Genomic DNA, 16,453 nt, shown 5'->3' with positions numbered 1-16,453 from the left:
TCTTGGGATCAAGCACACGCTTGAGCGTCGTGGCTTGCTGCTTCTGTTGCTGCTGCACTCGTTCAGAGAGCGATGTGGGACAAGGTCCGGCGCCGGCGGGCGCTCCCGGACCCGTCCTCTCTTCTCATCTCCGAGCGCTTATTCCCGCGCTATCCTGGCGCGCCGCGCTCTAATGGTCGCCGCGCCATTGTCCGGTCATTTGTTAACTAGCGACCCTTTCAGTCGAAACCGGTGGCCAACTCTCTCACTTGCTTCAGCTATAGCCGACGTGATGCGCGTGCTTGCTTCATTAAGGATATATATAACGACTTCGCCGAGTGTCCGTCCGCCAGCGGTACTTAATTCGAAGCCGAGGAGCCCGACTCGGTGAGGCACGAATGAAGATCTCCGTGCGAGGCGCGTGAGTGGAGTAAGAGCCGAGCAACATTTTTTCCTGCGAAGTAACACCGGCTGCCTCGTTTGGGATGGAGAGTGGCAAAGACAGCGCATGCGCAGTGCGTTCCAGGAACGAAGCCACACGCAAGCTTATACGTTTCCTGCGTGCTTTCCCTGCGGTATTTTTTCTCTGCGTTTTCGATTGCTCTGGCCGTGAGAACAAGAAGACGCACTCTGCCGGCAGCTGCGCGAGAGGCAACGCGCAGTTTTTGTCGCACAATAGACCGCAACTGGCCGTAACTGAGCAGAGCTGACACTATAGAAATCCCAAGTGGTCATTAGCAACTAATCACAATACGTTCTTTCTAATCTTGTGAAGTTTACTTTTCTGTAAAGCACCATAGCCCTTCACCGTTAAGCATCGATGAATGTGCTGCTTCTGCGCTGTTCTTGTTGTGCAATTTCCTGCCCAACATGTTGAAAGCACAAAAGTAAGAACAACGCAGTAATAGCATGCATAAATTATTTTAACAACTTGTCGACCGCCACAATTATGTCCTTGACGTGTAGAGGAAAAGCCAGCTTCGCAGTTCAAAGAAAGGTGAAGCTGGCTTAACGTTTCTTGGTAGCTTTCTTCGTTGCAAGAAACGTGCCAAGAATCCCCCAAGGTTCTTTTGCTCCCTATGGGGCATGCAGTTTCGATGACCCGTCACAAGCACATAGGCACAGCGATAAAAGACATTCTCGCAGAGGTGTTTCTGCAGTGAAATCCCTGCTCGCGACAAAAGCTCTTTCTAGCATCGAGTGCGGCGTCGCAACGAGACGCCATGAGAATACAAACACCTTTTCTGTCGTTACTGTAAACGCTGCTTATCTCTCCGTAACTCGGAGCCATAACGTGCAAAGGAAAAAAAGCGCTAGAAACAACTCCTTACGCTTTTTTTATTATTTTTTTATTTCACTCCTGTGCAAGTCGGTAATTTAGCTACGTTAATCACGTACATCGCAGACGCGACTCGCACTTTATGCGGGACAAACCGCATGTGACATTTAAATGCAACCAAACGTGCCTCTGAAAGATTTCGGGAGTTAACGTCCAGCGAAAGCTATAGGCTTATGTAACGGTAAGCGCTGTCCTCTCCCGCCACGTCCCCCCTCCCCCACCCTTCTCCCACCGTAGAAGGCGACGCGAACGTGATAAAAGATGCGCAAGTTCTTTCTCCTTGACCGCGCCACTTGCGATTCGCGCGAGGAGTCCGTCGTTGGTGCGCCGGATCCCCGCCGTTACGCACCACGTGCGCGCACGCCACTTAGCAAACAGCACAGAGGCACGTGTAGAGTTAGTCGACCGCATGACGGAAGACAAACAAGCACGCTTTCGCTTTTCCGCAGCCATTAACCTCCCGGTCACCGGGCAAACTGTACACAATCGCTATAAGGTTGCGCTGTATACACGGCCTCTCCGAAACGTATACGTGTGGTCACTCGGGTCGGGCGAACACGTGCCCACCGCGGTTGCCATAAATTCCAGCGTCCGCGCGAGGGTCCTTCGCGATGTGGAAGAAATTATGCGCGACCGCGTACATGCGCTCATCCACGCAAGCCTTTCTCGAAACCAGCTGCCTGCAATCCTGGCGTTTGAAAACGGTGTCGGGAGGCACATAGCGCCGTTCGCGGAGGAGTGATGGTCGAGTTGATCTGTTGCTTGTCTGACCTGCTTGTATAGTTTCCCTGCAAACGCTTTCGTCTTTTACATCGGGTGTTGCAGTACGGGGAGTGTGTAGCTCCCCTCCGTTACGAATTGCTTGTTTCGGAAAAGTCGAGGCTTTATACACACCCGTCATCAGAAGTATGCGGACCAGGGACCGAATAGGTAACGAAGCTTACTGTTCGTAATTGCCCGGCCGCCTTCGCTAACGACGTGTCCGACATCACGATTATATGACATCTGCTATTGCGAAAAATTTAATTGCAATAAGTTTTCTTTAAGAAAGAACCGAACTGTTTGGCAATTCAGACTGACAAGCTGAAAGTGAGTGCGGTGTTTGCGATGCCGAATCCGAACGGCAATCTTCAAATTCACAAATTAAATTAAACTGTGGGGTTTTACGTGCCTAAACCGCGATCTGATTATGAGACACGCCGTATTGGGTACTCCGGAAATTTCGACCACCTGGGATTCTTTAACGTGCACCTAAATCTAAGGACGCGGGTGTCTTCACATTTCATCACCATCGAAATGCGGCCGCCGTGGCCGGGATTCGATCCCACGACCTCGGGCTTAGCAGCCTAACACCATAGCCACTGAGCAACCACGGCGGGTTTCAATTTCACGTTACGTACATGCCAAGGCATTGAGCAAATTGGATTTTTATTTTTTTCCGCAGAACCCCTGGTTCGCATACTTCTGATCCCATGGGCACGTCAGCTGTATGCCGTATCTTTGTCAAGAGTTTCACAGTAAATAAAAAGTGAAGGTTGACAGGAGATGGTACAGAGACGGTACAATGTGTTGGCCTATCTATGACGTCGGTCTCGTGGATCGCGATGGCCAAGAGCCCAATTAATTCAGCTATGACAATGCCGGCTGGTAGAATGAAGTATGCCTGCGCCCTAATTTCTATATCGCGGTTTCACTAACCTGGCTAATGTCACTGCTGACAAAGTTCAAGAACGCAGAAAGTTATAAACAGATCTCACTACAGTTTATACCAACAGCGACAAGGTTGTTCCTTCCTGTGTATATGACGTTGAATGCAGCGTTTCCAGAGCTGGCAGCGGTCGTCTTCACGACTCGGCCCCTCTAGACGTAACGCGTAGAAGACGTATACGCACAGAGAGCCTCTTATAGTTAAAGCAGTTTGACACCATCGTCGGAATCTTCCAAGCGGGAAATAACGCCGTACGCCGAATTTAGGGGTTCGGAGTTTTAGCAACAAACACCAGGATCTGAAGAGAAGTAACACCATAACATATACTCCGGAATTATTGTTAACTATACATAAAGTATTTAAACTGTACCGAAATCTCAGCACAAAGGCACTTTCGCATTCCCCTTCAACAAGTTTGCAATGACAGCAGTCGGAAGTCAAACTCGCTACCTCGTAGTAGACGACAAGGCGCATATATACAGGGTGTCTCAACTATCATGGACCAAGATTTAAAAATATGCGCATGCCACGTAGATGGAGAAAACCGAGGTAATGTTGTTTGCCGTCGCTTGAAGGTACTCAGAGTATTTCTTTTTGCATTCCAGCTAATTATCTAATTAGTCTTAATAAATTAAACAACTTCTCAATTATAATAATTAGAAGAAAAGTGTCAATGAGAAAATCGTAGAGCAACATGAAAAGCTCGCGATACAGCTTTCTGTTGCTCAATGCGTGCCACATAAAGGTGTTTTTTTCCGAGTGTGACAGAAACCCGCCAATACAAGCAAAAATGCCGCGCGACTGGCCGCTCGAGGCACTGCGTGTATTTGCGGGTTTCTTTTGTGCTCGGAAAAACACTTTTATGTAGCACGTACTGAGCAAAAGAAAGCTGTATCGGGAGTTTGTCATGTTGCTCTACGATTTTCTCCTTTACACTTTTCATCTAATTATAATAATTGAGAAGTTTGTTAATTTGTTAAGACTAATTATCTAATTAGCTGGAATGCAAAATATACTCTGGGTACCTCCAAGCGACGGCAAACAACATTACCCCGGTTCTATCCATCTACATGGCATTTGTACATCTTTAAATCAATTGGTGCACGAGAGTTGGGCACTCAGTATAGCCGCCGAGATACCGCAGTGTGTGCGTGATTTATTGTTAGACCCCTCCACCAGATATCAAGTTTACGCTGTCTTCGCAGTTTTTTCAAATTTTGATCGCAGTCATGCTTCGCACTTCTTACGCGAAACTGCAGCCGCTGGCGACTTGTAAGGCGAATAGCAAGCCACAGGGAAAGCCTCCAACACAGCGCAGCTTTGGGTTCTGCAGCATTGTTCGAGCACCGCTGGGCGTTCAGGTTTCAAGATAGGGAGCCGGCTATTATGCTTCGTTGCCGGTGGCCACCCCCCTCTCGTAGCACTCCGTGCTCGCGATCGAAATCGCGCGCAGTGCGCCGTCTATCTGATCGCCCGCGGGTCACGTTTTTTCAGGTAAGACACGAAAGTCGTGTGGTTTGAGCGCGCGCTGCACTATGTACCACGTGCACGATGTGTCGCATGCGACTTGCTCGCTTCGTGGAATCTTCAAGCTCGGCTATACGAACAGAAAAACAGAAAGAAAAAAAAGAGCCCGCGGCTCCAAAAGCACTGCACGATGAGAACGCGTGTATACTGTACTGCGTATAATTAATATACGGGATAGGAGACACATCGCAGGCATGCGGAAAAACGTGAGGGAGTTGCGGCGTTTGCAGAGCGAACATGGGGGAAAAACATGAAAAAAAAATCTGGGATGGCGAGATTTTTTATGCGACCCGAGATTGTTGTTACTCGAGATAAACTACGCGCAGGTCGAGCGGTTACACGCTGGGGGCGTGTCGCTCGTGAACGTCGACGAGGTTGCGAAAAGTGCAAGCTTTCTGCATGGTACCGACCTTCAACTCCTGTGCCGATCCTGTTTAGCCAGCTTGACCTTTTTTATTTATTTTTTTCTTACATATTAGTCAGCAATAACGTGGTCGCATTGTTTGAGAATAAAGCGAAACCCACACGTTTAAGAACTTCTACTTTATGCACCATCGCTGAATAACCTGAATGCAAGAGGCAGGCGTAAATTATAAACAAAGCAGAACTAACGAAACCCGTCTTTCTATAGTTATAGTATAAGTGGGGTATAGTTTGAAGTTTGTGAGCACCGATCCGTAATTATAGATATGTGGATGCTATAAAGCGAGAAATGTATGTTTGGTTTTCTCCTTAACACGTAAAGAACAACGCCGGGATAGGGGTAGTACAATTCAGCTTAATGATTATCTCTTTTTAAACACTTCCTCAGGCGCCAAAGTAATGTTTAGCACTTTCACACGCTCGACCTCGGAGTCCCACAATACCAGAAAAGAGAAAAGTGTGATGAATTGCCAACATCCTGATAAGAGAGCGGCGGATGTCTTCTCAAGTGCAATAGTGTCCTGAGAATTCAAAATTCCTAATTAAGCCAAATAATTATAAATAGGTAAGCCAAATGTTGGGTATGTAGTAACAATACCAGAGTGAGAGCTGCATTCTTGGTCCTTGGTGAAAAGTGTGGTGGCAAATTTTATCGCGCAACTGTGTCCGGTTTCCGGTGCAACATTTCCCCCGGCGACGTCACGCGTATATAGAACCGATATGGGAACCTCAAAATGGTTTAGAAGCCACCTCGGCATTTTTTTCCTTTCTTTCTTTTTTTGCATCCTTTCCGGCTTACCAAATCGCCGCTAATTGCTACACCGATAGCTTTGGCATCACGCTCGTAATTTACGAATGACACGATCGTCACCCATCTTGTTCCTCTTTCTGTTCGCTATTTCCCTTAGTCCAGCATACAGTATGCCTGGCTGAAGGAATGTACCTCAAGACGACTTCTTCGCCTTTCTTATGATTAAACCTCTCTCTTTTTCTCTCTCTCCTTCTTTACTCTACACTATCTTATGTGGTTTATATTTTATTATTACCTTATATTACGTTCTATTGATATTTAGTGTCCCTTTTAACCTTTAAAAGCGGCGTGCCGTTATGTGTACGCGTTCTTTCATTAATTGTCATCTTTCTGTACCGATACGCATAGTTCTCGCTAGCGCTTGGATCAAAAATGGCGCGCTATTCCGCGCTGCCTCTTTTCTCCGTGAACGCTCGCGTGTAACCTCCTTGAACTGCGTCGCGAAACGCCTGTGAACGTGTATGCATTCCCGCACGCACGTGTACTGCGGAACAGCAGCGGCACGAAGGATTTTCGCGCCCTGAAAGGTAATTCGCGCAGCCGATGCTCCTATTCTCTTCCCCTGGTTGTACGCCGAAGACTCTCGTAGTACCGGTTGTAGCACTGCAAGGCTGTTTTCGCCGGGTCGCTAGGGTCAAGCGAACTCGTTTTTGTTGGCGGTGCACTTTCCTCTTTGCTCGACCGCCGAACCTGCGTCGTCCCTTTGTTCATTCGCTTGTTTCTTTTTTGTTCTTGTCGTTGTCAATGTGTTAGTCTGCTTGAAGTGAATGTAATCTCAGCGGATTGCTTGTTACCTTTGGAACTATTTTCGCGTACAATGCGCCTCCTCTTTAGGCGTATATATATAGAAGTGCCCTTGATAAAAGGTTTTCTTCATCTATCAACGCAGATCTTGATTTCAGATATCAAAACCCACGCAAAGCACCACTTGTATCACTGCTCCTATCTGCGGCAGTTATCACGATTGTGAAATGGACTGCTGGAAGATTTTCAGTCTAACTCAGGACAGCGAAACACCGTTCGAGTGCATGTGCGTATACGGATTTCGCAAGTTTGGGGCGCTTATCGATGAACCGTACTCCCGCTTCCGTCTGTGAAAATGGCTAGCCGGTCAGCATGGAGATTCACCCGGAAATTTCCCGTGAGAAGCCTATAGAGACAATGCTGCAAAGACAGCGCGAATGCCAAGATCATGTATACATATATATAGCCAACTATATTTGGTCCTTTACGTAACCGGCAATTACAGGCAGCGAAACGAGACGGCTGCGTAGATTGCCTCATGGCAATATTACAAGCGCGCATTCATGGCAAGAAACGTGTCTGTTGCTTGTTTATTTCATATACTTCAGCCGTGACTCCAGTGAAGGTTGGAGAAACAAAAATAATCGAGGGAAGAGCGGTAAAACCAGCCCTAATGGCGCTATACCACTTTGGCGCCGTTAGCAGTTCGCGAACCTCAGTTCCGCGTTCAGTGGCTTCACCGCGCACTTTCGGTCGCCGATCAATGTGCTGATTGCGTAACAGTGACCCCGAGGGTTATCGCTCGCTGCGTGCGCGGAGCGATCAATTGGTTCCACGCCACGCACGTCCGACGCGTGGGAAGCCTGCAGATCGCCCGCGCCGTGTCGCGTCCCGCTAGGCGATTGGAAGATGACCGTCGCGCATCGCATACCGTCGCGCTTCGGAAAGCAAGGCAAGGCCGCCCAGATGCTCGCATTGGGTCCAGCGGGGAGCCCCCCCCACCCCCCCCCCCCCCCTCATTTCGCGTCAACGCGATGCGCCCGCCGCCGGCGGGACACGAGTAAGGTTGACTGCCTAACCGGGTTCACAAAATCCTTAACTCACCTCTCCCTCGCTTTCTTTAGGATGCGGTGGTGTAGAATAGGGTGGTGTCGCTTACCGTAAAGTAAAAAGAAGCCAGACCAGTTAGAACGCTACGGTTGAGACGCTGATGACCGCAGACCGATATGGTTGGCTTCCCAAGCGACACTTGGATCACTGCAGCGTGCAGCGTTCGGAGCACTGGTGGGACGCAGTGGAAGGGCAAGTCCTGCTGTCTCCTAACGTCCTAAACGTCTCTTTGCGTCATCTCTGCTCTGTTTTGTATCTAAGTCATGCACCAACTATAGCTCCGAAGAAACCCCTGGTAACATCTTGTATATGTGGAAGGAAGGCCCTACAGACATCTATAGATTTATCAAACGCACACCACAATCATAAACACATGGCGGTCCTTGCAGCAATCAACACCTTCATCGAAATGCGGCCAACACGGCCGAGGAGTCGAACCCGCGTCATCGTGCTCAGCAGCTGGACTTACACATAATACGGTGAACAGCCGCAGCCGGCGACGACCGAGGAAGGAAGCTGGTGCTCCGCTATGCGTTGAGTTTCCACCAGGAGAACTACACCCTTGCACCGACACTTGATGCGGACCTTTGTTCACGAACACCTTAATTCCGTCTTTAAGCCGTTAATTGAAACCGCCAGTGTTGTCACAGCAAGTTTGCAGCAAAGGCTATGACGGATAGCTGGCGTTTAGGGAAGAACCTGGTGCCACGTTTCAGGTGTTCCTCCAAGAAAAATTAATGGTAAGCGCGTATATAGCTATAGTGTAACTCCACCCTCGAGCTTTTAAACTCATATTTTTGGTCAATGGCGGCGAGTACCATTGCCTTCATTTTCAGTTTTCACTTAGTTTGAACGCAAATTTCACTGAAGCCCTTCACATATTTTTTAAGCATTTTTTTCTCGTGCCTCGCTCGCTCGCTCGCTCGCACGCTGACCTAATCGTACTCAAAACGGCTGTCAGTGTGGTGTCAGTATCCTCGGATGATAAGGGCGGAGTCCAAAGCGTCCTTCTTTGCGCCGGACACGGTTGGGAGCCGTATCTTTCGAAGCGACGAGTGAGCCGGTGACATTTATCCTATGGAGCCGCGCTATAGCATAGCCCAACGCACACTCCTCTACGTATATCCTCCGACTGCTGCGTCCACCATCGGCGTATTCCCGTCGTCCCGGTCGCGCAGCGTGCGCGACACTCACCTGTGGCTCGGAGTGCCCGAAGCGCCGTTACTCGTCCGCTTAAAGCCGGGATGGACGACGCTGAAGATGACGAAGAGGAGTCGGCCGCGGAGCGGTGGTGCGCGTTCGCTCGAGTCCGCCGACGCAACCGGCAGACTGGTTTCTTATAACGAGCAGGCCGGCGAAAGACGCGCTATGTAGGTCGGTGGGCCGGCCGTCAGCCACACCGGGGGAACCTTCTTCCCGCGCCTTTCTTGCTTGGCGCGCGCCGGAGGAACTGTCGAGCCCTTTCCCTTCTTCTGCGTTTCGCGCGCGTACTTTCCCTTGCGCTTTGTGGGCGCACGCCGTTCGCGCCATCCGCCAAGAAGCGGCCGCCCGACGGTCGTGCACATCCCCGCTCCACCCTCCCGCAATACACGCACACTGTGTACATGGCCCGTGGCACGGGGTCCGGCACGGTCACTCACTGGGTCCTTGGCCGGAGGCGTTGCAGGATGCCGTCTGGTTGGCACCTTCGGCTTTTCACGCGGGAACGTATTCAAACAGTTGCGTCTTTGGCTCGTTTTCCGGTATCTGGCGGTGATAATGCGATGAAAAGAGTACATGCTGGTCTCTCAGGCGGCATGCGGAAAGTCACGTCAAGGTGATGTTTCCTAAACTTCGCCGGCCGAGTTGTGTGGAAAGAGCGGCAGAAGCCAATGCAAGACTTCTCACGCTTCTGTGTGTACAGTACCTTTGTTGGTCGCCGTTTGATGTTGTACTGTTGCTGTTTATTTGATTCGTTCACGTAAGTTCGTCGTCATCACCACCGTCGGCCTAGTAAGCCCACTCGCATGACGATGGCCTCTCAGTGAGCTCGTGTGACCCCTGTCTTGCGTCAACTGACTCGGTCATAAACTTGCAAATTTCTTAACCTCGCCCCTTCATTCAATCCGCCGCCGCCCTCGCCGCCGCAGGATCACCTTGTTGTGCTGATAGACTGTCGGTTAGGTTTTTCGTACGCGTTACGTCATACATGGCCTACCCTGCAGCTTCACATCTACCTTTAATTTCAGCTAAAATATTATCTACCAGTGTTTACCATACTCTTCTCTCTTTTAACGTTACACCCATTGCACCCCGTTCTATCGCTCGCGGCCCAGGCCTCTCCTTCTTTTCGAGTTTCACAGTTATCCATGAATCTTCAGCCGTTTAGATACTATGCATCGATTATATCACTCTTCTTTTAAAGGACGTCGGTAGGCTGCCGTCCACGATTGAAGTTCCTACCAAATGCCTGAGTACACAAGTGGCTGACTGACAATCACCGACTCTTGTTTCTTCGTAAGGCTATTGAATGTTACTTTAGTTCTTATCATGTTTCAATTGTGACCTCGTTAACCTTCGTGCATTGCCTTCTCTCTCTCTCTCTCTCTTTCTCTTCGTATTAATCTTCAACCTTACCCTTGAGTATTGCCGGTCCGGCTCCTCCACTAGCTTATTTCAAGCTTTCTGCCACATTTCTTAACAGGGCATTGTAGTCTGCAGACTACAAGTCGCGTGGACATTCGCTGCTAGCCCCCACACGTAATCTTTCCCAATCAAGCATGCATACATGCAGAGAATAATAATTGATACATTATATTGCACGCGTCACAATATTACTAACTGGGATATTTTTTTTTTTTCGTAGCCTGTGTAATCCCGGTAGACATTTTCTAAAATATTCACGTATGTTTCCTCAACACCTCTGTTCCGCAATTTGTCCATCACTATCGGTATCTCTACTGAACCGAACACCTTTTGGTAATCTATGAAAATTATGTAGATCGGTTGGTTATATTCTACTAAGTTACCAATTACCGATCAATGACGTTAATATGACGTGTTCAATAGTGCCGCGCCAAGTGTATAGCCGAAGCAGCAAGATATAATTTCGTGAAAACTCGGTATTCACCCGTCGTGGTTGCTCAGTGACTATGGTGTTGGGCTGCTGAGCACGAGGTCGCGGGATCGAATCCCGGCCATGGCGGCCGCATATCGATCGGGGGCGAAATGCGACAACACCGGTGTACTTAGATTTAGGTGCACGTTAAAGAACCCCAGGTGGTCGAAATTTCCGGAGTCCTCCACTACAGCGTGCCTCATAATCAGAAAGTGGTTTTGGCACGTAAAACCCAATAATTAAAAAAAAATTCACTCGGTATTCATGTCACAGTGTCAGATCCCAGCAGAACCGCTTGACAATAACCACATGGCTTTCCCCGTAGTCCATGGTAGGACTTGTGACGTCAGTCGCTCAGTGCTCTCAACGGAAGGAAAGTTTTGCTACAAGTGAGATACAAGCGACAATATGGGCGATTCGCAATAAAGCATTTGGTTCAGTAGAGATACCAGCAGTCATGGCATTGCGTAATCAAGGAGTACAGACCGCTTACATAAATACCGTGGAAAATATCTACAGAGATTCCACAGTCACCTTAATTCCACATAAGAAAAGTAGGAAGATAGCTATGAAGAAAGGGGGTCAGACAAGGAGACACAATCTCTCTAATGCCATTCACTGCGTGCTTGGAAGAAGTATTCAAGTTATTAAACTGGGAAGGCTTAGGAGTAAGGATCGATGGAGAATACCTCAGCAACCTTCGGTTTGCCGATGACATTGTTCTATTCAGCAACACAGCAGACGAGTTACAACAAATGATTGAAGACCTTAACAGGGAGAGTGTAAGAGTAGGGCTGAAGATTAATAGCAGAAGACAAAAATAATGATAAATAACTGGGCAAGGGAACAAGAGTTCAAGATCGCAAGTCAGCCTCTAGAGTCTGTGAAGGAGTGTATACGTTCACCTAGGTCAACTAATCACAGGGAACCCTGACCATGAGAAGGAAATTCACAGAAGAATAAAAATGGGTTGGATCGCATCCGGCAGACATCGTGAGCTCCTGACTGGGAGCTTACCGTTATCATTGAAAAGGAAAATATACAATCAGTGCATTTTACCGGTGCCAACATATGGCGCAGAGACTTGGAGACTGACAAAGAAGCTTGAGAACAAGTTAAGGACCGCGCAAAGAGCGATGGAACGAAGAACAGTAGGCATAACTTTAAGAGACAGAAAGAGAGCGGTTTGGATCAGAGAGCAAACGCGTATAGACGATATTCCAATAGACATTAAGAGAAAGAAATGGCGCTGGGCAGGTCATGTAATGCGCAGATTAGATAACCGCTGGACCATTAGAGTGACAGAATGGTTACCAAGAGAAGCGAAGCGCAGTGGAGGACGGCAGAAGACTAGGTAGTTCGACGAAATTAGGAAATTTGTGGGTGCTAGTTGGAATCGGTTGGCGCGAGAGAGGGGTAATTGAAGATCGAAGGGAGATTGGTTGATTGATTGAAAACTTTATTATTCCACCGAGCTGGAGTGTCCGCCTCTTAATCTACACGTAGGTATGGGGGGAGGACGAAGCAGTCCCCGCGCCTTGAGGACGGTGAGTCTTCACGGCCTCAAGGGCCAGGCAGATTGCTCGACGCTGGTCGTCTTCAGCCTCGCTCTGGAGCAAGGCCTCCCAGGCTTCTCTACTGTAAATCTTTTCCTTGGCCCCTGGGGAGCCAGCACACTCCCATATTATATGGTCTAGCGTACATTTTTGCTTACAAATTTTGCAGAGGGCGTCGTTATAGTCCCTCGTCTGTGTTAAGTAGATCCAATGTGGTAATGTATAATTGTTTCCCTGGAGGCGTCGCCAAATGCGAGCGTCCTCCAGAGAGAGAGACCGATGCGGAGGCGGAAAGATTCTTCTTTCGGCTTTGTAATGATCGACAATTTCCCTGTACGTGATCATGCTATCTTTTAACCCTGGAACTTTGTCCTGCAGAGGATATCAATAAGCTAATGAATATATATATATATATATATACAGGCGATGAACGTAACGGACATTGCGTTATCGCAGAAAAGTTCTTGGGCGAGGAGGTCATACATTTCCTCTGATCAGCATCAGCATCAGCATACCAATTGACAAAAATATTTAATTAGCTTTTTCATTATTTAATTAGAGGCTTGGAGGCAGTTGTTTATGTGGCAAATTTGGAGGCAGTCATATTTTATACACCCGTTCCTTTTTATTTTTTATGTATTATGATTTTTTTTTATTTGTTGAGAATGGCACCTAATACGAGATATTCATCATCACATTTCAACGCTCAATCCAAGCAATATTGAAACCGAGCGCACCGCCGCAGCTACGTCAGCAGACGGAAGCGCCCGTCCGAAAATCCCGGATGCCGTGGGTGGGATTTGAACCCGCGGCCTTGTGCTTAACCGCGCAAACACGTAAACCACCACGGCGGTGGGTATTCCGTTAATTTGGTGCGGGTATATGGCACAAGACCTTAACGAGTTTCAACATTTTCTTCCACCTAACTGCATTTTGGAATCACGGCCCAAGTTTACGAAACCAAAAAATAACGTTGTTCAAGAAACATTGTTAATTGTGGTTGCCTGAGACCACGTTTGAGCTCAGGACGACCTGGTGTTTTGCGTTGAATGCTACTCTTGTGCCGCGTGCAAACTTGGTTAAAGGAACGGCTGGTACCAGTTCGGGAAGTCATCTGTCCTTACACCTCCCATGTGATTAAGTTACATATATAGCAGCGATTGCAAACCACGTGCTTTTTTTTTTCAGCTGCCTCTATCGAAATTCAACTGACTGGAGACAAAACCTAACAGCAGCCATCTGCTTGCCACAAGCAGCTAATGACGTCAAAGTGTATCGCTCTACGAGCCTCGACTGCCAGCGGTTCGTATTCTCGCGTGTCAATTGACTGGCTACACAATCAATTGTGTAGGCAGTCTGCTAACCTTGTCTGACGCGTAGCGAGCTCCTCCGAAGACGTGTGAGCCCCGTACTTCCACTATTCTTAACCCTCTCGACCTTTCTGGGCTGGAGTATCCAAAACAAAGGGTGCGACTTGAGCCATCTGCTTCAACAAAAACCTGGACTGCCATCTGACAACTTCTCGTATATACACATCATGCGCTGTATGGGCTTGTCGCGGAATCTAAAATTTTGATGGCGTTGTAATGCACCGAGTTGACGTATCTGAAAGTCTTTACCGACAGTTTTATCGGTGAGGAACACGTAGCAAGTACCTCCACATTGGTAATTTTGACCTTTAATATATCCTGGACTGCCCGACTTGGCTTCGTCATATCGTCGAAAGTATGCTTGTCTGTGACCACTGTAAGAAAGCCCAAGTCTCGCAGGGTTGCGGCCCGTGTAGGCACTGTTGAACAGCGAGTCCGCCTCGCAGTTGCTTCAAAAGTTAGCCCCGGCCTAGCGCGAACACTTTGTTACGCTGGTTCAAGGAACTACACCGCGGCCACAATTTCAGTGGAAAGTTTGAACGGCTTCCCTCGCACCGCAGGCGCAGTGCGAAATGAGGCGGATGATAGCCTTGCTCGCTGTGCTTTACAGCTATGGCCAACGAAGAAAGCTCCGGAGACCCTATAATCACCGTAGTGCACATTTGAAAGCAAAGTGAGTAGCAGTGTCATTGCTAGTCACTTTACTTTGTCACGTGCACTTGGGCGGTGGCCCCTTTCTTTCTTTCTTTCTTTCTTTCTTTCTTTCTTTCTTTCTTTCTTTCTTTCTTATTTATTTATTTATTTATATTTTCTCTAAAGCAAAAGTGAAACAAGTGGGTTATTAAGCAACCTTTCTTTATGGCTTTTTCGACGTTTGTTCTAATGTCACCGTTTTCTTGTTATTTTTGTGTGTGTGCTTCCAAACCAAATGTATTATGAAAAGTTATAGACACATAGAGAAAGGTACCCCTTTGTTTAAATGCAGAATCTTTATGCGGCGTATAATCACTTATATCCTACTCTACAGGGGAGGGTACGAATGGAGAACAAATGTCCTATAGAAAAGTTCTAAATTGTTCGAGAGCCAGGGCTCCAATTCGCTTCTTGAATGTTATTTAGCGTCATTGGACTAAGTAGCAGCACATAGGTGTGATGCGTTCGCATGGTTATCACCTCAGGGGCAAATCATTTCATATAGGCAACAGAGCGGGTGTAGTTGTAATATTTTTTTTTCTATACTGTAACGGAGTGGTCATGAATTCGGGAAGGTCGGTAGTCTAATTCTGCAACCCTAACGCCGTTCCGAACCGACGTGTTTTCTGTCGCAGTGCAGACAGCGCGTTGTGCGCATAAGGTAGCAAAAACTCGTTCATCACGAGACAGGCGGGCGTATGGTATACCTTAAGATGTCCGGCCATGAGGCTAAGCAGTGGAGAAGGAAGGTCGGAAGGAGAAGTTTTCGGAACGGTTCCGCAACAGCTATAGCGCTCGTGTGGGCAGAATGAGCACGACAGCGTGAGCGCGTAGTTTGGCTCAGTCGCGTCCGTGCAGCGCCGACTTCACGGTACGCGTTCCGCGTGTCGCGGTCTAGCCCGGTGCGTGGACAGCACTTCCGAGACAGCTGCGGCGAGCGCGTCGCACTCGCACTGTTGGCAGCTCCCCTGCTGGGATTTTGCTGTCATTTCATTTTTGCGTGTTTGTTTGTTTGTTTTATTTGCGGTGGTGGTCCCTCGCTTCGCGCTTCCCATCCTGCACGCAGCCAACGACCTGCTCCGTCACTTTCTGCGTCGAGCAGGGTTTTATTTATGTCTCTTTTTTTCTGTCCTTCTTCCTAACCTTTTTCTTCTTGCTTCGCTTTCCTCAGTTCGTCCCTTCGTTTGCTTTTCTTGACGCCGGGTTGCGGATAATGGCCTCAAACCGCTTGACTGAATTGCACAAATGGTGGTGTTAGGGAAGGGGAAAAAAGACATAAATGCTGCCGCGTGATGTAAACATTACGCCCCGTGTGATAGATTTTCTTTCTTTGTTTTTGCGCCAGGAACGCTTTCACGGTTGGATCATGATGACATTGTCGCCTGCGTTTCGCCGGTGAAATGAAGGTCTTAAGTTACGGCGATTAAATTCATTTCCAGGAAGAGGAAGAATCAAGTTTCGGCATCGCAGGTATGGTCGTTTTCGCTTCGATTCAGTACACATGCTGTCAAACCTCACATCCAGCTCTACCGCTATCTGTATCGCAGCACCCGTTCAGATCGCATCCCGTGACCTTGCTTGAAACTACGACGTCGCAATGCGCATCACTGGCATTGAATTTAAAAGGAAACGTACTCGCATTCCTGCAGTTATCGCACTTTACGATCGCAGTATATACGCCAGCGAGCGCTTCGCATGCAAGACTTCCTGAAAGCACTAGGTGTATCGAATGCAGCGGGCTGCACGGTATAGTCCTGACCGTGCCACACGCAGTGCATTCATCTTATCAAACGAATCGCACGCGGGGCCTCACTCGCGAAACCGGTGTCCTAACCTGCGCGCCCGTACGCGTACAAGCAAAACCACGCAGCGAGTTTGCACACGCGTCCACACAGTCGTGACTCACGACGACGGTCACCGGACGCCAACGCCCTTCGAAATTGCTCGCCCACTGACGACGGGCGGGAGAGAAGCCGAGATCGAACTCACGACCTTCCGCACAGGCTATACGGTCGAGAGACCGTTTGTCTGTTCGAGGTATCAAACGCTTGTGCGCGCGCTTTCAGCGAACCCTGATTGCGACGGGCTCGATCGGT

The 16,453-nt window shown here is 48.5% G+C and overlaps 1 protein-coding gene across 1 annotated transcript in view; it reads right to left on the bottom strand.

Annotated features, from left to right (window-relative positions):
* The window catches only part of LOC126521449 (uncharacterized), a 31,328-nt gene extending 22,390 nt beyond the window's left edge, over positions 1–8,938 (bottom strand). The window contains exon 1 of the mRNA XM_050170147.3: positions 8,836–8,938. The gene's annotated coding sequence lies outside the window, so the exon portion shown is untranslated. The remainder of the gene's footprint in view (positions 1–8,835) is intronic.
* Between the last annotated feature and the right edge of the window lie 7,515 nt (positions 8,939–16,453).

This window comes from Dermacentor andersoni, chromosome 6 (genome assembly GCF_023375885.2).
Source record: "Dermacentor andersoni chromosome 6, qqDerAnde1_hic_scaffold, whole genome shotgun sequence".
In the NCBI taxonomy this organism is placed as follows: domain Eukaryota; kingdom Metazoa; phylum Arthropoda; class Arachnida; order Ixodida; family Ixodidae; genus Dermacentor; species Dermacentor andersoni.
The sequence above is the reverse complement of the archived record's forward strand: the minus strand, read 5'-3'. Positions and strand labels throughout refer to the sequence as shown.